We start from the raw sequence: 9,342 nt of genomic DNA, 5'->3' as shown, positions 1-9,342 counted from the left end.
ACAGAGCGCTGGGGAGAGCGGCCAGGCAGAGGCTCCACGCACAGCGCCGCGGCACTGGGCCGGGAGCGGGCACGGCGGTTTCCCGGCGGCCCGTGTTCTCACCAGGAGCGTGAGGTTCCGAAATCAAATCAGAACGAGCAGCTCACTGTGGGGGGGCGGGGGGAGCAGGCACGTGACGGCGGGCCTCGGCACCGGCGACCTTGATGGGAGGAGTGGAGTCGGGGGGGTCTGCAGGGTGCAGAGAAGGGCTTCTGGGGTCCTGGTGACAGGGACGCATTCGCTCTGGGATGAGCCATCGACTGGCTCCAAAACCGTGCGACCGGCCCAGACTGAAACCGGCCCCTTTGAGCCCAAACCCCGAGTCCCTGGAGGACAAGAATCAGGTCGTCGGAGCTCGGGGCGGAGGCGGCTGGGGGAGCCCGCGGTGACGGAGTGTCCTGCCAGGCGGGGCCTGGTCCCATGTGTGACGCTGGCCCTCGTCCCTGAAGCCCGTTCTCCCTCCCAGTGACCTTCCCACGAGCGTCTCTTTTCCGGCCGCTACTTTGAGTTGGATCGCTCTCACTTTTGATTTAAAAAAATCGTGAGGGTTTACTTTTTCTCTGTGATCCAATCCACTTTAAAATGAACAGAAATCCTTTATTCTCTAAAGTTTAAAATAATTTCCCCAGGAAGCCTAACGGTCTGGGGCTTCGGGAAAAGAAACGCTTCTCAGGCAATGTTCTCATGTCTTTTTCTCTCTCTTTCTCTCTCTCTCTCTCTCTCTCTCTCGGTTATTCGCCAATTCTGCTTTTCCATTTCTCCTTAAGACAAAATCGGCAATTTAAAATTTCCCAGAAAATCATCCCTTTTCACCAGATTCTCAAACACAGTCGCACGTATCTACGTGTTCTTTTTAATATATAAATACGATATCGATTCTTTCTGAATTTTCTTTTACTGCCCTTTGATGAAGTCCTCCACATTTAATGCATAATTTACCGTTTTTAAATGTTTCTTCATCAAGTCAGACAATGAAGAGAGAGCCGAGACACAGTGCCCGTCGCCTCTGCCCGACCTGGTTTACAGGCAGGCTCAGGAGGGCTCACTCCGTTGACATGGATCTCATTGAGCGCCTTGACTGTACGATAAGAACTTATTTCTAAGACCACAAAATTCTGAAGAAAGTACTTTTAGACAAACCTGCTAACGAGTCCTTTTGTACCGCCTGGCACTCAATCAACAAAGTCGGTCATTATTAGCTATTATTCCTTGGCAGGTCAGAGGGGGACCCCCATTCCTTCTTCAGCAGGGGAGACCCTCCTGGATGGAGCTCGATGGGTCCCCCACTGAATTCTCATCAAAAAAGTATGATTTAGGTATCATTTCCCCCACTTGAAAGATATAAACCAAGTGTTACAAAAACGTTAAGTATTTCCGCCCCCAAGCGCTGGAGCAGCAGGTGGCCACGCTGGGATGTGCCACCCAGGCCCTCGGCGCTGAGACCGCAGGACCCGAGGCCTGGGGCAAAGCAGCAGCGCGCCCGGCTCACTCTGGGCGGACAGAGGCAGAGTCACTGATCCGTTCACCACCGCGGAGACACGCTGACCGGGCGATCGAAAGGCCCTGCTCTGTGATGGGCACATCGCACGGCGTGTTTTTAATCCTTCTGCTCTCGACCCCTTTATTTATTTATTTATTTGTTTGGGTTTTTTTGTTTTTTTGTTTTTTCGTTTTTTCATTTTTTTTTGTTAACCCTTAAGGTTTAAAAAATTATTACAACAAACTAACATGGTTGGTAAGCTAAATACCTTTACGTACGTAGAAAAGTTCACATCTCTACTATCAATGTGAACCGACTCCTGGATACGTTTTTTTTTTTTTTTTTTCCCAGTCCAAGTTAGAATAAATCCATAATGATTAAAACAAAAATTATTTGCCGGTTTTATCCAGCAGCATCCCGTGCCCCGCCCCTTGGGAGTTGTGCTTTGGGACGCACCGCACGGTCGCAGGATAAACTCGCTTCCTCTCAGTTCCTGGGCCCCTGCACCAAAATCCCCCAACGCAGAGCAGGAGTGTGCGGGGCATCTTTCCAGGGACGTTCCACAGGAGCGGTGACAGTTCAGCCCCTGCCCGCCCCTCCCCGTGCCTCGGCTACGAAGATGAAGACATTCCTGAAGCCACCTGCAACTGATCTGATTGACCAATGTCACCCCAATAAAGTCAACTTAAAAAATGTTAAGACCTTTAGCAAAATCACAGTGAGGGAACTAGCTGGTTTCCTGTACAGTCACGCCCCCGCTAAAAAAATTTTTTTTGTTGTTTTTTTTTTCCCGTTAAAACGAGAAACATCTCAGCGGCTGTAAGGACCACCACATGGCCGGGGGTGAGACCGTCCTGACCTTTTTGTCACATTCACCCAAGAGGAGGCACTGCTGCCCGCTACTTACATCAGAGGCTGGGCCCTTGTCAGCGCCTGGGCAGGAGAAAGTGACAAATTCATGGCACCGCTTGTGCACGACGAAACAGCAGACTGCAAAAGAGAAAACAGGGGTAGGAGGGAGGGCGGGGGGGACGGGGAGAGGGGAAGAGGGGGAGAGGGAGGAAGAGATGGTTAGATCTGGACTGCACAACACGTGAAGGCTTTACACCGAAACACACGACGCCTTCGGCTTCTGCGTCTCGGTCTCAATGGAAGTCGAATTCTCGGGCACACGGATGCTGTGACTGGCAGACTGGCTAAGCTTCTAAAATTAACTAGGGTTCAAAAGTCCACCTAGGCTCAAAATTACACTCCCTCGAAGATCGCTCAGGTGGCCGGGTTTGGGACAGAGCGTTGCTCCTCCTCGGATGGGAAGTGGCGGGCTCGTAGTTAGGGTTGGGAATGCCTAAGAAACACACGCGTTTAAACACTAGCATTGCACTTAGAGACCTGTCCCTATGATGAAGGGAGCAGGAAAGAAGCACCCACACCCCTGTCTCACCCAGGAGCTGCGTCCCTGACGTAGAAGGGAGAAATCAGCTGTAATGTTTGCATCGTTACCTTAGCAGCTTGCAGCCAAATATACACACACACACACACGCACACTCACACGCATGCACACACGCACACACATGTGCGCACACATACACGCACACTCACACGCACGCACACACATGTGCGCACGCACGCACGCACATACACGCACGCACACACATGCACACACACACACACGCGTATGGAAAACGCCAAGAAAACCAGTTTCTTCAACAAATAAACTGCACGAGGGACAGAGAGCTGTTCAGGGAGTGAAACCAGCTCTGCACGATGCTAGGGTGGTGGGGACACACACACACAACCGGCGACGCAGAGTGCCAACCCCGGGGCCAGCGGTGGCTTTCAGTGAATGATAACGTGTCCCCAGGGGCGCATCGGCTGTCACCGGCGCACGGCGCTCGTGCGGGAGGCAGACGGCAGGGACACGGGGTTGGGGCCGAGCGACTACACCAAAACTCTATCTTCCTATCCATTTTTATGTAAACCCAAAACTGCTCAAAAAAGAAAAAAGATAACTAAAAACTCAAACCAAAGAAATTACCAGAAGGATGAAGTAGGGGCAGAGGAGAAACTTACAGATTCGAAGAGATTTAAGAAACAAACATACCTCGTTTGGATCCTAATTTAAACTATTAGTTTAAAAACCACAAGACAGCATCAGGAAGACGGCTGTACTCATTTTTCACGGTCTGAGGGGATTATTGTTGTTGGTGTTACGGAATTATAATTTGGGGTGTCATCATGGTATCGTGGTAAACTTTTTGTTAAAGAACTCTTACCCTTCAAGGATACGCCGTGAAATCTTCATGGACAAAAGGATTCGATTCAAAATAATTCCATATGGCAGGAAGGGGAGAGAAAGTAGAGGGCCACAGATGGAAAACAACTAGTCACGAGTGGTCACCACAGAACCTGGGCGATGGACACATGAGGACATGTGACAGTAACCTACTTTTCTAGATGTTTGAAATTTCGCATCATATTTAAACATTTTAAACCCTCGTGGCTGGGAACCAAGGGGTCCTTTCTTTTCTACGTTCTCCTTTTTCTGTTGTAATATTTGCTGTGTTTTAGAGGTAACACACGCTTGGTCTTTGTGTCAAATTATGTGTGTCGGGGTGTCGGAGGGGCTGTGATTGCTCTGAGCAGGGTCATGAAAGGCCAGTGCTAGTTATCTCTGGGCAGTAGATGGCAGATTATTTTTACTTTCGACCTTTCATTTTTCTGTACTGCTGGACATCTTCACAATGCATTCGTTATACAATGAGAAAAATGCATTAGTTATACAACGAGAAAAAATAAGCCAACTGTTTATTGTTGTTGTTGGTTTTAATTTTTTTTTTTTTTAGGCGAGGCAACCTTTGATTGACCTCACAGATTGCAAGGACCTCGTCAGCTTACAATCCCTTATATTTTAAATTTTTTTACGCCTATAGCACCTGGTCTTCCTAGGTGGTCTCCCATCCAAGGACTAACCAGGCCTGACCCTGCTCAGCTTCTGAGATCAGACGGGATCGGGCTTGTTCAGGGTGGCGTGGCCGTAGACAAAATAAGCCGACTTTGAAACAAAGCAAAGAGAGAAAGAGAAACAGAGATCAGGAAATGAAATCCGTGACTGCCAACACGGGAAACTCAGCGGTGAGGCCGATAACAGGTAAACGCAGCTCAACAGGGACGTAGCAAACTGGAAGTCCGAATCGAGAGAATTCTCCAGAATTCCGCAAGGAGCGCAAGAAACAATAACAGAGATGAGATGAGACGTGAAGGACGGATCCAGACATTCTCGGCTCCATCCCAAAGGCGTTCGGGAGAGGACAGACAGACGGCGAAGCGTTCTACCGCGTCCAGCAGGGCCAGGGAGAAGGAAGGGGGAATATTAACAAAGGGACAAAGGGACAAAGATAATTACGACGTCGGATTTCTCATCTGCCATTTTGGATTCGAGAGCCTGATAAAGCGATATCTGCAAAGGCTTAGGAAAGTTCATCTTGAACCTAAAACCTCACACAAAGCCAAACTAGCATTCCGAAAAAAGGAGAGTCAAGACATTTTCAGAACACGAGAATTTAGAGACGCCACTTATCACGAAAGGAGCGCTCGAGTAAACACGCCCTGCAGAACGACAGCCAACACGTAAATAAACTAGACAAAGAAAGCGATCCAAACGCACTTCAGAAGAACCCCCCTAAACCCCGACGTCATGTAAATACGATTTGTTTCTGTTTTTGTTTTTCACTTTTATCTGGCATCACCTGCATTTTAAACTCTTTAATCCTCTGGGATTTTGTGGTATCTAACGTGACGTGGGAATCTAATTTGCCATTTTTCCCCCGAAACGGGTATTCACGCGTCCCAACATCTTTTCCTGAATAATTCATCCCTTACCCACTGATTTCAAATGCCAACTTTATTATATGCTGAATAAGGATGCATCCTGGGGTCTGTCTCTGGGCCTTCTGTTCCACGGATCTGTCTCGTGTTACAGCAGTATAGCTTCTAATTACAGCAGCTTCAGAATATGCTTCATCCTGGCAAGGCGAGTCCTCCTCCATCTCTCTTAGTCTCAACATTTTCTTGGCAATCTCGGCATGTTTGTTCTTCCAAGCGAACTTTGATTCGGTTGATCGAGCCTTTAGATGCTTATTAGCATTGTAACGTAATTACAGCAGCTTCAGAATATGCTTCATCCTGGCAAGGCGAGTCCTCCTCCATCTCTCTTAGTCTCAACATTTTCTTGGCAATCACGGCATGTTTGTTCTTCCAAGCGAACTTTGATTCGGTTGATCGAGCCTTTAGATGCTTATTAGCATTGTAACGTAGCCGACCCTCACCCCACAAAAAATATATATATATATATATTGGGATGTTGACTGAAATTGTCTTAGACTTAGAAATTAAATCCAAGACAGTCGACACTTTTACAACGATGAGTCTTTCTATCAGGAATAGGGTGACTCCTTGTTTAAAATCTTATTTTCTGTTTCCCGAAAAAAATGTTTAATTTTCTCCATAGGACCTATACGCTTCGCATTTAGTATTATCTGAGGGGGTCTCTCTTTTATGCTATTGTGAGCATGAGATTTTTTTCCACTTTGTTTTCCAAGTGGTTACTGCTTTCGGATCGGAAAGCAATGAATTTTTTCAGCACCGTATATTTATCTCGTAAGCATTTTTTGAAACTCGTAACGGTTTTTGAGTTTTCAGTTGCTTCCTTCGAGGTTTCCAGGGAGAGAATCACATCATCCCAAGTAACGGTATTTGTCGTTCCTCCCCGCGGATAGGTACGCCTCGTCCGCACCCTGATCACATGTCTTACCTAGAACTTTCTGAACAAGAAGTGGGAGGAGAGGAACGATGGCCGCCAGCCCCATCCTGGTCCCAGCCTTTGCCAGCTGTTCCTCTCCCTCCCTGCCTTCTCGGCTTTTGGAATCTGTATCTTCCTCGGAAACCATTCACGGCGTTGTTCACGGGTTTCCACGGGCCCGTCTCGGGCGACAATCAGTCCCCTGCCTCAGCGTTTTTTTGCATGCGGTACCGTTAGCTGGTCTCTCTTTATTTATTCCTGTCTGTCATCTACGTTATTATCCTAGCATTTTAAAAAAGTAAATCATATACATATATATATGCATATATTTATTTATGTATCAATGCTCCTGCGTCCATCCCAACTTCACGAACTGCTAGCTTTACTTTTATTTCTCCTGCCCATCGCGTGTGCATTTCGCATTCGCGTGTGTGTCGTTATTGGGTAGGAGTCAGCGTTCCGCGGCCAGAGGTGCTGGTTGAGACCCTGCGTTCGCCACGGGCAAGATCTAAGGCCCGATCTAACGCCATCTCCTGCCTCCGGAGGGTGAGCATTGAGAACGCCGCTCCCGTCACGGTGAGGTCTCGGGATCGAGTGAGCTAATCCGGGCTCGGAACGGTGCCTGGCAGGATTTATTTCCATTCTTAGAATCTTGAAAATTCGTCCATGTCTAATATTAGGGTTTTAATTCCTCTCCTTGAGGGAGAGACGGGGGCTCGCTGCTAGTTTCCAAGCTCTCACCTCGACACTTGGTACATAACTGGTGTGTGGTAAGTAAACACTGGGCAAATGAACCAACAAAGAATGGCTATCTTTAGCCCCAGGAGAAGAAGAAAGCCCAACCACTTCACCGTGCACCTGTCTCCCGGCTGGCCGGCCCCCACCCACGGGGTAGCAGCGCATCGGCCACTGACAAAGTCCCCTTAGGCAGCCTCCTCGTCAGCCACGGAAATAAAGCCCGCGCCCCGGCCAAGGTGGATGATATGCCAAGTGGCCTGACCATACTCCAGCGGACTCTACGGGGGAGCTGGGAGCTGACGCTGGACCACGGACATGCTTCCGATGCTACGCTGTGTGCAAATCAAATTTCCCATTAACGAAAAACCCTTTCAAGAAAAGAAGCAGGGCTGGTTATTTAAAGAAACAAACAATCCCTTTGTGATACAAATGAACGCCCCCTCGTTTCTGTTTGGCAAATCCAGGGTAAGACCAGCTTTTCTTAAATAAGAGGCAACGTTTACTGAGCTGCTGAAACACATACCAAACAGGTACCCGGTGAGAGCCAAGAATTCCTAGATGCTAAATCCTCTCCCTGCAGAGGTGAAAGCCTGCAGCCTGCAGCCCTCTGAGTGTCGGTGGGCTTCATCAGAAAGAAGTACATGCACTGTGGGGTCTCAAACCCAGGTGCCTAGGGGCCAGGTGAGCCGTGGAAAAGTCTGAGGAGCAGGTAGGAGAAAGCAAGCAGGCCCTTTTGAAGGTGGAAACTGCCACTCTGCCCTAGCAGAGAGTAAGGTTAAAGGCCCCGAGCCCGACCCGCCTCCACCCGTCTCTGTTTACACGCGAGGTCATGAAGATGCAGGCACAGTGCCTCCTCCACCCTCGCCCCAGACGCCCTCATCCGACTCTCTGGAATTTGTGACTGTGTCGCCTTACGTGGCAAAAAGGACTTTGCAGGTACGATTCGATTAAGGACCTTGAGATGCGGGATTATACTGGATGACCCTGGGGGCCCGGTGTAGTCGCCGGGGTCCTTATCGGGGGTAGGTGGGAGATGAGATGGGACCGCAGAAGCACAGGCTGCAGCGCTGGCGTTGCTGGAGAGGACCGGTCACAGGCCAAGGAACGCAGTGGCCCCAGGACCTTGAGGAGGCGCGTAGCCTCGCCGACACCTTGGCCTCGGCCCCGCGAGACCCACTGTCACACTTCTGACCTCTAGAACCGTAAGACCGTAAGTTGGTGTCACTCGAAGCCACCAAGCTTGAGGCAATGTGTTACAGCAGCCACAGGAAATCAGTGCACGCAGCGGCTGAGGGTCGGAAATGCCCAGTCGACCCCAGAAGCAGAAAACCAGTCGAGAGCCCCGGGGGCCTGTCTGGAGTGTGAGCCCCAAGAAAGCACTGGGGCCCCAACTCTTCTTCACACCACACCCCACCCCGAAATGCCCAAATCACGGCTCGAATTTATTCGCTGCATTCCAGAGAGGACTAAATCAAGCCATCAAGGTTTAATCTTTTCTCTTCTGCCCAGTTCTCACTGGGGAAACCTTGTGGGGAAACCTCGATCTTTGGGAGGCCTTTGCCCCAAAGTCCCCATCAACCTGAGACAGAAGTCCCAGCGCCGGTCCCGAGGTCCGTGGTGGGAGGGGAGAGGACAGGGCCCTCGACTCTCTCCTGCGCTCTCGACTCCCCCAGAGGCCCCGGCTAGCCTGCTCTCCGGGACGAAGCCGTCGCCTGCAAGGGTCGGGCCTGGGTTTGAGGCCTGTCCGTGAATAAGGCCAGCCCGACCACCATGCTTCTCTGGCCCCAGCTTCCTTCCCCAGACCGGGAATAACGGTGGTCCCTAGCTTAAAAGCTCGCTGTGACACCCCAGGGGCAGAACACACACAAAGTGGGAGGAGCGAGGGGCGCCGGAGTCACACCCATGAGCAGGTGCCTTCTCCTTGCGGAATCTGGGGTGGACCCCGCTCCCTCCCGGCTCAGAGCTGTCACGGGCGAGAACTCCTGCCTAGTGTCCCAGATGGGCTGGGGCCTCCCCAAACGCTTTCCGGAGCCGTCCCCCCGATCAAGGGCAGAAAGGCCTGGTCACCACTTCCAGCCGACGCCTGGCCTGGCCGGCCTTCAGAACAGTGGTGCCGGGGGGCGGGGAGGGGGCGCGAGTCTGCAAGGGTGTTCGCATCCGCGACCCCTCCCCCCACCCCGGGGCCTCCTCGTGCGGTGGGAGAAGGCGTGTGACTCGCCTGCACCCAGGAGGCGGGTGCTCAGAGAACAGACGGGCCCCGGTGTCCGGCCAGCCGGTGGCGACACAC

The 9,342-nt window shown here is 50.8% G+C and overlaps 1 pseudogene; it reads right to left on the bottom strand.

The window, feature by feature from the left end:
• Positions 1 to 4,440: 4,440 nt before the first annotated feature.
• LOC111729109 lies at positions 4,441 to 4,559 on the bottom strand (annotated as a pseudogene).
• Between the last annotated feature and the right edge of the window lie 4,783 nt (positions 4,560 to 9,342).

The sequence above is a fragment of the Pteropus vampyrus genome, unplaced genomic scaffold (assembly GCF_000151845.1).
Source record: "Pteropus vampyrus isolate Shadow unplaced genomic scaffold, Pvam_2.0 Scaffold247, whole genome shotgun sequence".
Taxonomy (NCBI): domain Eukaryota; kingdom Metazoa; phylum Chordata; class Mammalia; order Chiroptera; family Pteropodidae; genus Pteropus; species Pteropus vampyrus.
Note: the sequence above shows the minus strand (reverse complement) of the source record. Positions and strands in the feature narration are given on the sequence as shown.